Consider the following 14,556-nt stretch of genomic DNA (forward strand, 5'->3'; position numbering starts at 1 on the left):
GGATTGATGGGGGGGTGGGGGGAGCCTCCACATTCTCAGACATTCCCTTAACAGCAGAGACCTTGGGCCTTACACACACTCACACACACACTGAACACACTCACTCATGCATTCTCACACACCCACTCACATACTCCCACACATCCACACACACACACACACACACACACACACACACCATCAACCAAATTAAACACATATTTCATTTTACATTTTTTTCTACAAGCACAGAAACCAGTTTAAAATAAAACCCATGCCCCCACACACTGAAAATCACCAATGTTACTATATTGTCGTGTTTGCTTTAAAATGTGGCTGATCCTTAAACAGAACATCCAAGAAAAAACGGAACAGCCAAGAGAAACCTGAAGTCATCTATAGATTTCCTCTCCAGTCTCGTGGCCATTCCTCTCTCCCATCACTTTACAACTATTGGGAATTTAGTGACTTCCCTTCTGGGCTTTGTGCTGTATATTTGCTTTGTATATTTGCGTCCATAAACGTTATTTCTGAAATTTTTATAAATGGCGTCAGATTGTAATTAACATTCTTCAAGTTGGGGCTGGTGGTGGTGGTGACTCATGTGTATTTGAGATCGACTCTTGCTAATACACCTAGATTTAACGGATTCGTTTTTATGCATAGTGTTCTAGTAATTCTTTTACTGGAATATACCATTCTTACATTCAATCCTACTGATCTTGGATTGGGCTCAACTTCTTTGCTCTTATAAATAATGTTGCATTCAATGAGCAAACGCTGTGCTCCGTATGGGGTGCAAACTAGAAATAAGATTGTTAGGTTCTTGGTCATTTTAACTTTATCAGATATCCCTTCACTTTCTCTGCCTCTTGCTTCTCTCTAACATTCTTCTTTATTTCTATGCAAGTGACAATTCTCAAATGCAAACTTGGTCATGTCGCTAAAATGTTCAATATATGAGGTGACTTCTCATAGTCAGTAGGATATGGTATAAGCTCTTTAGCCCGGCATTCAAGATGTTTTATGATGTGGCCCTGCCTACCTCTCCAGTCCCATCTCACTCACAATTTATTCCCCCTCAATATTAAAGCATTTCTTCTTCCATGACGGCACAATGGAGTGTAGCGCCTCGGTCCTTTGTATAAACTCTTTCTCCTGTCTGGATTTCTCACTTTCCCTCTTTGGCCTTATTTGACCTTTCAAAACTTATCACAGACCATCCTCCTTTAATAATAGTAATAACAATGACTGAGTATTCGCCACGTGCCTGAAATTACCTTTTGCCAACTTCTCTTCCTGCCAAACACTATGTTCACTCTTTTTGAAGTTCATCCCAAGTAGAGTTAAATGCTCCCTGTCCTGCCCCTCCATATGTGCCCCTCCGTATATGCCCCTCCATATATCTTCTACACATATGTGTGTTATTGGATCTATAAGAAGTACAACGTTAATAATCATCTTGATATCTTTCACTTGTTGTCGGCTCTTACCTGTGCCACTCACTTTACTCATATGTTTTCTTAATTTAAAACCACCTGAGGTAAGAATTATAGTCACTAGTCATCGTTTTACCTTACAAGAAATTCAAGTTCTGATAACTGAATGAATTGTCCCTTTCTGTTTTATTTTTTAACTACGGCTTTATGTATCTATGTCTCCATGACTTTTTGAATAACGTGGAGAAGGAACTGCGTTGTAATAGTCACGTATGTAGCCCTCGTACTTAGCATAAGGTAAGTCTCGGCCAACTGTTTGTTAAACAAACGGGTTAAGCATTTTGTTCTGAGCTCTTTTATTGTCACTAACACTGTGGTCAAGGCATTTTGCCAAATGTGAGTTAAAAGTCACATTTTGATGTCAAAACCACTCCTTAACAGCCAAATAATGAAGCCACGAAGCCTTCGCGTGTTTCAGCCGATCACAGCTTTCCTTTTCCAAGGTTTAATGCTCCCTCGAACTCACACTGGCTTGGTTAGGTTCCAATTTTCAGAAATCGTTGGTAACCCAAAGAGAGAGGGTGGGAAAGCCCTGCTAGCTTCTCCTGAACCTAAGTATGACATGAACTTAAAAGAAAGTGGACTGCAGTCCCTGAAGTCTGCCTGGGTCCTCACACCATCTTTTGTAGGAGAGATCCCTTCCTCTGAGTCGGGCAGAACTGCATTCCCAATCTTGGGTAAGAGGGTGAGAGAAGGCATGTCACCAGATGTGAGTAAGCAATTGGATCAGACACACGGAGAAAGGTCCCGTGGGTTGGGATATGACTATGAAATATCAGGACTGTAAATATGCTTATTATTCCCTAGTGTTACACCCGGAATACTTGGCCAGCAATCTGTGAACTCAGGAATAGAGGAGGGAGACCTGGCAACAAGCAGTCGGGACAATCCCTGGAGAAACAGAATTGCATCATCTCTGACCTTGTACTTTCTTCTTCATATGATTCCCCTCCAGGGAAGAAATCATAATTTAGGGTCTGCAGCCAATCGGAACACGTAAGCAGGGACACCTGTGTTATACACATTGTAGACGTGCCTTGTAAAGGGTTGATCTGTTGTTTTATGAATCCTTGGCAGCGTGTTTCCAGAAGCTAATATTCTGAAAGAATACTTGTCAAATGGAAATATTTTATGACCAAAATTTTCTTGAGTTGGTGAGGAATTAATGCCCAGCATGCCAATGCCTAAAGTCAATGGCTACGTTGAGAAGACATCAGATGCCACATAAAAATCTGCTGCGTTCAATGCCTGGAAAGTCAGCAATGTGGGTGCTGCACATACAAATATAGCTACCATTTCTTGAATACCTGCATGATCTTAGGAACTCAGTTGAGACACGTTCCTGCTATACAGCCGAAACTTCATCTCTAATCCTTATAAGATAGTTATGAACTATGCAGCATTCACCTCCCTACCCCCTCCCATTTTAAAGATGGGAAAATAGAGGGTTAATAACTCATGGAAGTCACTAAGCTAGTGGGTATGATACCGTGCCAGAACCAGAACTTAGAACTGGAAAAATTTCCAAATCACATCACCTTTTATGGGAATCTCCAGCATCAGAGTTAGACTCTGTGCCAATTACCACTGTATGATATTTTGAAAGCATCAGGAGGAAGGATTGGCATGACATGGTGTGACCTTCTTTTCAGCCCACGTCTCTGGTGGCTTTTTCTCTTTAGAGATAAGCCAATCCAGTCTCCATTCCAGACACACAGGGCATTCTAAGCTACTTTTGGAGAGTGATATAAATTGCAAAGGTGTTTTTCGTAACTAATAATAAAAAGTTAGGCAAGAGAAGTACAAACATAACTAAAGTGACAGGTTGATTAATATTCCAGCAGGATTATAAAATGACAAAGCTGGAGGCATCACTCCAGGTGGCAGAAGGTAGTGCAAACTCTTATAGGCTGTGTTTTCTATTGTATAAAAACGAGAGAGAGAGGAAGGCATGAGGGAGAGAGAAAGGAGGAAGGAGAGAGAAGCACCGATAAACACAATGTGCTAAGTAAAATCATGGTGGTCAAATGTAGGGCTTAAAATGTCTTTGTTTCCATTCCAGCTATGCAAAAACAAGACTTGAGCCATTTACCTAGCCCTTCCAGCCCTCAGTTTCCTCAAGGAGAAAAGAAGAGTACCCCTTCTGTGGTGCTACGCTGATAATAAATACAGAAGACAGTCTAGAGGTGGTTAAGAGTAACTCTGGCTACCTAGGGGTCAAAACCTGGTCTCCACCACTTGGTCTTCTTCACGTACCAAATGAGGGCAGCAGTGGAATCAACTTCATATAGTTTTTGTGGAAATCAACACCATCCGTACGTGTAAAGCTCTTGGAACAGCACCCAACAAAACTTGAGGCTCGTGTGTGCTTGCCAAATAATAGGTAGAAACAATGTAAATAAAGCCCTCGGTCCAGTTTCTGCCACACTGTCAAAGCTTCTCTAGGTGTTAGCCTTGATGGTAATTCATATCTCAGGATGGGGTTCTGCGTGATATTAATGAAGAGAGACCCACCCTATTTTATTAGAACAGCCAAGCCCTAACCAAGGCCATGATTCTTTAATCTTGAGGTGACTTTGTAGCTCTCTCCTGACCTCACTCCCTCGGGAAAGGCACGTAACTGTAACATCCCAGAATGCTGAGATTCTAAAAATCGGAGCATATTATTTCTGATGTTATAATAATTCCTATCACCCAAGGATCAAGATTCCAGTTATTCTTCCACTCTATGTCTTATATTTTAGCTTTATAAAATGAAAAGAATACCTACCCCCCTTGCATGTTTAGTAATGCTAGAAAAATTGATCATCTAAATTGAAAGTTGAAGATAAGACGAATACTTATTGAGGGCTATGTTGTTTTCAGTTAATCCATAAGAACAGTTAAGAGTGTTGGGTGAATTTTGCAATAAAAGTGCTTGGGCTAACATCCTTATTCTATTAGTTCCTACATGTGTGGTGGTGGGAAATGTACTTTATCTTCCTGGTACCTAGTTTCCTCATCTGTAAAATGGAAAAAATAACAGTACTTAGCTCCAAGAATGTGTGAAATGAAATGAGATAATACAAGGAAAGGCTTAGAACAGGGCCTTACATACAAGAAACACTCAAGAAATGTTAACTGTAATTCTTAGTCTAGCCTTGTATATTAAAATTAATATTGTTTGATGTGTTAGAAGATGTGGGTTCAAATGGGGGCATGGCCACTAGGCAAAGACATCTAGGTATTTTCATCTACAAAATGAAAAATAAAATATAAAAATCCCTTTGAGCTCTAAGCATTTATAATTTTTGCTTTTATTTTACTTGGGTACCTCCAACCCTTTCCAGAAATAGGTATTGCAAAACTGAAAAAAAAAAAAAGTAAAAATACTAATCTAGTAGCTGAAAAGATAATTAGCAGAGACAGGGTCACTGTATTGTAAGATGTTTTTTATCTGTATAAACTCATTAATGTTTTTTTTCAGGATTAAAAAAATAAAAACTTGAAATCAGCCCAGGCTTTGCATTTCTCATTATGAGAAAAAAATTTCCTGCAGTTGAACTATATGACATTTAATGACACATGGTGAAAATTTTAGGGTAGGCCCATACTCCTCTGAGTGACTCATAATGTGTTTTCTAGAAGAAAAAAACTGTCCTGTAAACCAAGATAGGCCTTCTGAGAAAATGAGAGAACTGAGATCTCACACTGTTTCTGGAGATTTGGAAAGCCTGTTCAAGAGGACTCGTTTTTAAGTTGTGGCTGTCCCCTTGAGCCTCTGAACATTCACTTTAGTCTTGTGTTTTCATTGGGAAATAATAGACACACACTATATAAAGAGAAATTCAGGGAGTTATATGGTAACCACCCAAGTTATAAACATGTACCAGCCAAACTATTTAGCATGTTATATTTTGCTTCTCATCTTTTTTTTTTAAGTTTATTTGTTTATTTTGAGAGAGAGTCAGAGACAGAGCACATGAGCTGGGGAGGGGCAGAAAGAGGAGGAAAGAAAAAGAATCCCAAGCAGGCTCCACACTGTCAGCATAGAGCCCCACACGGGGCTCCAACTCACGAACCATGAGATTATGACCTGAGCCAAAATCAAGAGTCGGACGCTCAACCAGCCACCCAGGTGTCCCTGCTTCTCTCCTTATTGGTTTTAGAACCAGAATTCTGTAGATACAGTTGAACTCTCCCTGCTAGTCACCCTATTTTCCTCATTGTTCAGCCAAGTCGGGTGAAATCAGGGTCTCTCCTCGCACAGTTCGGTAGAAAATTTTTACTCCATCAGCGAGAATAGAAGGAGCATGGTTCCATCTTAAACTTTGCATATACTGTTTTTAGGGGACAAATCGAAGTTCAAAATTAAATTTTATGTTTTTGAGATCTATTTATATGGATCCAAATATGAAGTCGAACTGCATAAGATTGCCAACAACTTTGACCTATAAAAATAACAATCTTATGTGAGGAGGCATCATCCATCACGTTCACTGGGTAATTCACTGTTTCACAACTTTAAAACACATCTCCCCATTGTGACACACTCAACTTGATTCCAACCTTTTTATGACTAGAAACTGCTATGAGGTCTGTTAAAAGTCTGGAATTTTACCCTATTTGTAAGCCAACAGTTTGGTCTGTCACGGTTTTGTGAATTCTGGTAAAAAAACGCGAGGTGCTTGTAGCAGAGGCAAATGGCTTTGTTGCTCATGGCATGGTGAGCATTGTAAGAATTAGCATATTTGCACCAATTTCCCTTGTCTCTCACTTCTGCTGTCTCTCGGCCACTGCGGGGGCTCAGGTGCAGACTATGCACACACTGGATTTGCATCATAGCTGAGGAACACTGAGCTTAGGGAACCTGAAGTTTCTAGAACGCACTGTGAGCAAACGTGCCTGATCTTGCTCCAGGGAGACATTACTTCTGTTGTGCTGGACAGTAAGCAAGCCTGCCCTCTGCAGACACGATCTCTTTCTTCCAAGCCTGTTCACCTTACAAACATCCTCGAAAAGTTCATTTGAAGTGGAAGGACACTTAGTGCCTTTGCTTGAAAGATGTGCAGAAACCCAGGAAACCCACGAATAATTGTCTCCTGAGAATCTTCTGATACAGAGGGAAGAATTTCATTGGGACAGATATCTAAACATAAGATGATTAGCCAGGTCAGATTTGTGCATCAACACTGGTTTTCAAATATTGATTACTCTCCAAGGTAGTTAACCCCAATTTTCACTGCCATCATCAGTATAAGATCTTTGCCTCTGTTTTTCTCAGTAATTTATTCTTTCCTGATTGATGGCCAGTATCTCATTTTTTTAATAATGTTCATTTATCCACTTGCTAGTGACAGTTTGCATATTTTTGTCTTTAATTGGGCATGTGGGTTTCCTCATCTGTGAATTTCCTTTTTTTTTTTTAAATTTTTTTTTAACGTTTATTTATTTTTGAGACAGAGAGAGACAGAGCATGAACGGGGGAAGGGCAGAGAGAGAGGGAGACACAGAACCGGAAGCAGGCTCCAGGCTCCTAGCCATCAGCCCAGAGCCCGACGCGAAGCTCGAACTCACGGACCGCAAGATCGTGACCTGAGCTGAAGTCGGACGCTTAACCGACTGAGCCACCCAGGCGCCTCTCCTCATCTGTGAATTTCCTTTTTAAATGCTTTACTGGTTTTTTTTTTTTTTTTCTTGTCTGTTTGTAGTTTATTGAGATATTATTGACCTGGAGATGTTTTACGGATTCTATATACCGATCCATTTTCCTGGTTTTTATAAATATCTTTTCTCTGTTAATCACTTGATTTTAGTGATTAGTGACAAATATATTCGCCATGTATTTTGTGGCTTATTTTTATTTTTACGTAAACGAACCTATCGGTCTGTTGTTTACTTACGGTTTGTGATTTTTCCTAACATAATCTAACAGTCTTGCCCAATGTAATAAATATATTCTTTATACTTTCGTCTACAGGTTTAAAATAATACCCATAGATCTTTCATAAGCGGGAAATTTGTTTGGAGGTAATATGTAAGAAAGATATTTAATTTCACTGCTTAAAATATAGATAGGAGCATGCCTCAAACCATCTGTTGACAATTCCATTTTTTTCCACTGAGGTTTAAGGAAGTATAGCCTTCTCATATGGTGACTGTTGGTATCAGCAAGCTAATCCAACCCAATCTTTTCAACCTTATTTTTCTTCAAAATTGTTTGGGTGACTTTTAAACCTTTATAATTTCCCATGCATTTAAGGTTAAGCATTCTGGATACTAGACGATATGGTTTAATTAGGCTAATTTTTCTATACTTCTTACCAAATTTTGGACTGCCTTAGATATTCAATTCTGAGATAAGTGAGTCAAAAATCGACTATGATCAATTATTGGCTGTATTAGTCAATTGCTACTTGCCTTCTGAAAACTTTCACCACGTGTGTCTTGAGACTGTGTTGCCACATGTGAATTCATGGTTATTATACGTTCTTGGTGGTTTATTTCCTTTTATCACTAAGCCATATCCCTCCTTATCCCTGTTATTAGGGCGCCTGGGTAGCTCAGAAGGTTGAGCGTCCAACTCTTGATCTCAGCTCAGGTCATGATCTTACTGTTCGTGAGATCAAGCCCATGTTGGGTTCTGTCTTAACAGCACAGAGCCTGCCTGGGATTCTCTCTCTCTCTTTCTCTCTGCCCCTCCCTGCCTCTTTCTCTCTCTCTCTCTCTCTGTCTCTCTAAAAATAAACTTTAAAAAAATAAAATAAAAATAAATTAATACCTAATTTGTTTTATTCTGTTACTATATTCAGTCACTATCTATTACATATTACTAGGAAGTTAATCTTTTTCGTTGCTGGTTGAGTTAAATTTTTCTATGCTTTTTATTTTTCAAATTCTCTCTTAATGTTTAAGTGTATCTTCTGTCAATAACTCTGCACTAATTTTCTATTAAAAATCTATGTAAAAAATAAAAATCAAAATCTATTTTTAGTCTGTTTTTTTAAAGTTCATTTATTTATTTTGAGAGAGAGCTTGTGCTCTCAGCACCCATGCGAGTGGGTGAAGGGCAGAGAGGGAGAGAGAGAATCCCAAGCAAACATCAGGGAGCCTGATGTGGGGCTCGATCTCACAAACAGTTAGATCATGACCTGAACTGAGGTCAAAAGTCAGATGCTTGGGCCACTCAGGTGCCCCTAACTCTGCTTTTTAATAGGTGTTTGTTATAGACTGAACTATGTTTCCTTCAAATTCATATGTTGAAGTCCTAGCCTCCAAAATGCTACATTTGGAGACAAAACCTTTAAAGAAATAATTAGGGTTAAATTCGGTCATGAGGCCGGGGCCCTAATCCAATATAACTAGTATCCTAATAAGAAGAGGAAGAGTCACAAAGAAAAAGCCACATGAGGTCAGAGAGAGAAGATAGCTAATTCTTTGTCACGCCAAAAAGAGACGGCCCAGGAGAAGTGAAAGCTGCCAACATCTTCGTCTTAGAATTCCAGCCTCCAGAACTCTAAGAAATTAATTTCTGTTGCTTGTGCGACCCAATCAGGAGTATTTTGTTATAGCATCTCTGGAAAACTGATACAGCATTTTAAGCTTATTTTACATATTGGGAGCCTAAATAACCCCAAACAAACAGCACCTCTCTTAATTATCTGTGTTCTGAAAAATTGAGAAATATATTGAATGGCAGATGGGTTTTTGAAACCTCTGTCACTCACCAAAGCCAATATGAAGAATCTTGCTTTGAGACAACAGGCAAGTGGGCTTACGGTATACCTACTTATTATGCCTACTTATAGCATAACATGGAATGCTATAAGTAGGCAAGCTCACTTACCACATCCTACCAGTAGATACGGGAACAATCTCCTCTGAATGCAGACTGCTGGGGAATGGGAGGCACTGGAATGTGCTTTCCGTGGACGGCAAAAATAAGTGCTCTCATTCCAATGCCCTGAACGTCTGGTTAGTCTTTCTCAATTTTCCAACCAGGTAAGTTACCCCATATCGGGAGAGAAGTAAAGAGACAGATAGAAATGTCGGAGTGTGGTAAAGAAATCACTCCTCATGAAATTACTTTGGCTACAGTTGATATAAACAATTGGGTATAGGTTGTTCAGGAAACAGAAATACTCATTTCTCTGGAGCAAATGCCCAGGAATACAACTTCTGGGGCATACAGGATTTCAATGTTTAGTGTCCTTAAGAAAGCGCCAAACTGGCTTCTAGTTGGCTGTACCATTTTGTGTTCCCACTAGTAATGTGTGAATACCCCAGTTTCTCTGCATCTTTCCCAGCATTTGTTGTTGTTGCTAATCCTTTTTTTCTGCCATTTTAATCAGTGTATGAAGATATCTCATAGTGACTTTTTTTTTTTATTTTAGAGAGAAAGAGAGCGTGGGTAGAGGAGAGGGGCAGAGGAAGAGAGAAGGAGAGAGAGGCAATATTAGGCAGGCTCCATCCTCAGCACAGAGGCCGACACAGGGCTCGATCCCATGACCCTGGGATCATGACCTGAGCCAAAATCAAGGCTGGACACTCAATACTGGGTTACCAAGGTGCCCCCATCTCATAGTGATTTTAATCTACATTTTTCCAATGGCAAATTATATTGAACACCTTTTCATATGCTTATTTGCCATCCATATATCCACGTCAGTGAAATGCCCTCTCAAGTATTTTGTTCATTTTCTAATTGCATTGTTTGGAGTTTTATTGTTGGGTTTATATATATATATATATGTATACATATATATATGTATACATACATATATGTATATATATACATATATACATATACATATACACATATATACATACATATACATGTATATACATACATATACATATATACATACATATATGTATATATGTATACATATATATATCTTCTAGATAAGTATATGTAAAATATATATCTATATCTATATATGTATATATAGATATATATACACGAGATTACATGTATTTAAAATATACATGTAATATTATATATAGTCTAAATACTAGCCGTATAATATATGGTTTGAAAACATTTTACCCCACTTTGTAGCTTTTCTTTCCATACTCTTAACACTGTCCTTTGGCAAAAGAGAAGTCTTAAATATTGGTGAAGTCCAATTTATCCATTTTAAAATAAACATTGCTTTGGGTTTCAAATCTAAGAACCCTTTGCCTAGCACTATATCCTGATGACTCTATTCTATTTTCTTCTAGAAGTATTAGAGTCAAATGCTTTATATTTAAGTTGGTGATCCATTTTGAGTTAAACGTCCACAAGATGTAAGACTTAGGTAGAGGTTTATGTTTTGCCTGTGAATGGCCAGTGGCCCATGCACAGTTTGTTGAGATGCCTATGTTTGCCTTGGCATTTTTTGTCAAAATTCTGTTGGCCATATCTGTCCTGGTATTTTTCTTTATTTTTTATTTTTTGAGAGAGAGAGAACATGCATGAGCAGGAAAGGGGTTGAGGGAGAGGGAGAGAGAAGAGAGAGAGAAAAGAGAGAGAGAGGGAATCTTAAGCAAGCTCCACACAGGGCTCGATTTCATGAACCTTGAGATCATGACTGAGCTGAAACCAAGACTTGGATGCTTAACCACTGAGCCACCTACATACCCCCATGTTGGTCTCTTTCTGAGTTTTCCATTCTTTTCCATTGGGCTGTCTTTTAGCCAGCAACATACATTCTTGATTATTGCAGCTATATAAGAAATCTTAAGATCAGGTTTATCCCTTCTACTTTATGCTTCTTCAAGATTGCTTTAACTATTTTGGTGCCTTTGCCTTTGCCTTTGCCTATAAATTGTAGGGCAATCTTTTCTATATGTATAAAAAAAAGTCTTACTGGGATTTTGGTAGGAATTACGTGAAATGTGCATACCAACTTGGGAGGATTGGCGTCTTTTCTATGTTGGGTCTCAGATCCTCTGGTACTGCTCTGGCAGGGGAAGAGGTGCTGCTCCTTCATTACTCCAGGTGGAAGCAGAAGTCCAGGTTCTCCACTTGGCATCTGTTGACCCCCAAAGGGAGGTTTCTTGTTGCTGCTGGACCATGGTGGGAAACGTGGCGCCTAGGGGGTCTCCAGTGACACTGTGGTGGGGATGACCTCATTACTATTCTGTGATAGTAAAAGTCCTGACTTCATTAGGTCTCCAATACCACCCCAGTGAGGAAGGGAAGGGTACCTTATTGTGTCAAGGTAGAAGTGTAGGTGACTAGGGCCTTGTTATTGGCCAACATGGGAGAGAGTACAGGCTCCTCACTTGGCCTCTGACACTACATCAGCAGGAGTGTTGGAGCATTTTGTTACAGCCTCATGAGGGTGGAAATCTAGGCTCACCACTCAAATTTGCTAGCTTGAGCGTGGGGGGAAATATTTTATGTTTTGCCTGGATGGAGTGGAGTGGCTGTCGTCTAAAAGTGTTCTGTCTTGTTAAGCTGACCATTTCTTCATCCTTTAACTAGACAGAGCAGCCTTCTATTGGGGCTGATTTTTCATCTGTACCCATTGATGTTTCTAATTTGCTGGGTTATCTGGCCCCAAGGCTGGGATATGTGATTGAAAACAAACAAATCCCAAGGCACTTACTGCCTTTTCATTCCAGGACCCTGTGTTCCTAGCTGGTTTGCCTTTTTCTCTCCCACATTCAGAGTCTATGTTTATTTTATACACACTGTTCAGGGTTTAACCACACTTATCAGAAATGATAGGAAAAGTATATCTATTCCATCTTCCAGGAAATGAAAGTCCCCTCCTTGATTTTCAAAGAGCCTAAAGAGTTAAAAGTATACACAAGATTATCACTCAGAAAAATATTGTGCAGCCCTTTGTGTCAGTACATACAGATGTTCCCTGGCCCACACACAGAAAATTTGGAAAACAAGCTCATCTCTGGCCCCCTAAAGCAATTATCACTGGCAAAACTATGTTCCCGGAACATACTATTTACCGTCGCCAAAAAACATAGCAGAGGCTCAATGATATGTGAATGAAAGAGAAAACCTTGGTAGGGTCCCCATCAGAATGCCAGTCAGTTGACGCCAGGTTGCTGGAATTTATGACTTATAAATTTAAACTCAGTTGAGAGAAATCTCTTACCTACAGTTTGGCACTCTGCATCCGCCTATTTCAGAAGGAAATCCACCTGTACATACATCATGTCTTTCTGGAGGATACTCTGGTTTCCCTCCTGGATTCTTTCTGTAGTGCCGCATACCCATGTCTTCAGCTGTCCTTTGGCTAAAACTATTTCTTGGCAACAAAGTTTTCTTCACTCAAGGCCATGCCCCCCAGGGATCCCTGGCCTGGACAACGACTGACTCCTGTGGGCATACAAAGTTCCAGTCTCCTGCTGCGGTTGAGGGCTCTGTGCAGTTTGACATGAACATGCAACCACATCCTGGGTCAATTTCTTTCTCTGGTCAATTCTGCCTTGCACAGGTCCCCATCAATGTATGTGTGGACACACTTTCTCCATGCAGTGTCTGTATTAACCTATTTTGGGGGGATGGGGGAAAGCAGTTTAAGACATTCTTAATTTCCATTTCTCCCTTGAGCCTTGCATTTCTCTCGCTGTTGCTCTGAATTGAGTGCAAAGCAGTGTCCACATACATTTGTGAGCAGAGAATTTTGTTCTTGCGCCTTAGTAACTCTTGCACAACTATTCAGTGCGGAATTATCTTGGCTTAAGATACCCTCTCCAGGAGGTTTCTCTCTCATACGTTCTGTGTTTTTTGTTTTTTTTTTTTTTAATTGTAATCTGGCTCAGCCAAGCTGGAATATACCTCACTCATTTATCCAACAAACATGTTTCAAGCAGCCATTGGGTACAGACACCAGGAACAACCCCTGCGACCTACCACATAGGGTGTTTGGGGAATTAAATGTGTCAGCCCAACAATATGTCCGGTACGGTGTCTGATTGACCAAGCAATTTTTCAAGGAATGTAAAGCCATTGACTGTGCTTTTTTCTGCATCTTGTCTGTGACTACGGGAAAAACAAACAAACCTTGTCATTATCTGGTGACTCTGACTCTTGGTTACCTTTGGCAAAGGAAGGCTAGGAAGTGGCTGCTAAAGGAAGCACCATCGATGGCTTGTCCTCTGGGTCAGACTGTCCTGATCATCTTTTCCTGCCCAGGCTGTCCATCGCCACAAATGAACAGTTCTATTGTGAAGAGACAGGAGTGACCACTCTCTGTGATGTGTCTGGAATACTGTTTGTAAATGCTTCTTCTGAAGGAAATGAGAAAATGCTGTTGTGACATAGTCATCGAATGACTGGGCGCTGCAGTTCGTGTTGGATGTCCTGGTTTCTGGTCTCTTTTTAGCCGTCCCAAGCTGTCCCAGAACCTCAGAACTAACTGAGGAACTTAGGCATGAACTCAGCCCTTCACTCCAGGACTTGCCTGTGGAAGACCTTTCCCTCAGAGTAGACATTCAACCAAACTTCTTAAGTTCCTGCTCTGTGCCAGGCAACCCACTGGTCCCTGGAAATGGACAGTCACTAAGGGCTGGCCCTAACAGGATATGTCGCAGTGCATACTCTGGTTGGGCACATGTATAAATACGCAGTGGCAGCGCAGTGTGCAAGGTGTGTAAGAGCAAGAGCCCAAGGGATTAGGGCACCATTGAGTAACCAGAAGAAGCGGATGAGTCTCAACACTCTGGCCTGGAAGGGACCACAAAAAGCCATTTGATATCAAGGTAAGCTTGCTCTTTCTAGGTGAATCTCAAAGGGATAATGGGACACCGATTTAGCGGCATGGACACAAGTTTTGATTTACACACACTTGAGCCTCAATCCCAAATCTACTTTTTAGCTGTTGGTTTGCAACACTGGGAGCTCCTTAAATGAAACTGGAACTACCCCCATACAGAAGGAAAGGAGAGACTGATGCGAGAGGCCCAACACGCCAGGCAGGTGGGTGGCAGGTTTAATAAGCAAGAGGACTTACAAACGAGCTTGACTTGGCCACAAGCCAAGTAGCTCCCTGCGTCCACCCACCGGATTGTTAAAAGTTCAACGGCATTCAGATGGTCTCAATAACATCTTACTCTCTCAAGGCCGTGTCCTTGAAACAGCTCT

The sequence above is a fragment of the Herpailurus yagouaroundi genome, unplaced genomic scaffold, assembly GCF_014898765.1.
Source record: "Herpailurus yagouaroundi ecotype Mexico unplaced genomic scaffold, PumYag 186, whole genome shotgun sequence".
In the NCBI taxonomy this organism is placed as follows: domain Eukaryota; kingdom Metazoa; phylum Chordata; class Mammalia; order Carnivora; family Felidae; genus Herpailurus; species Herpailurus yagouaroundi.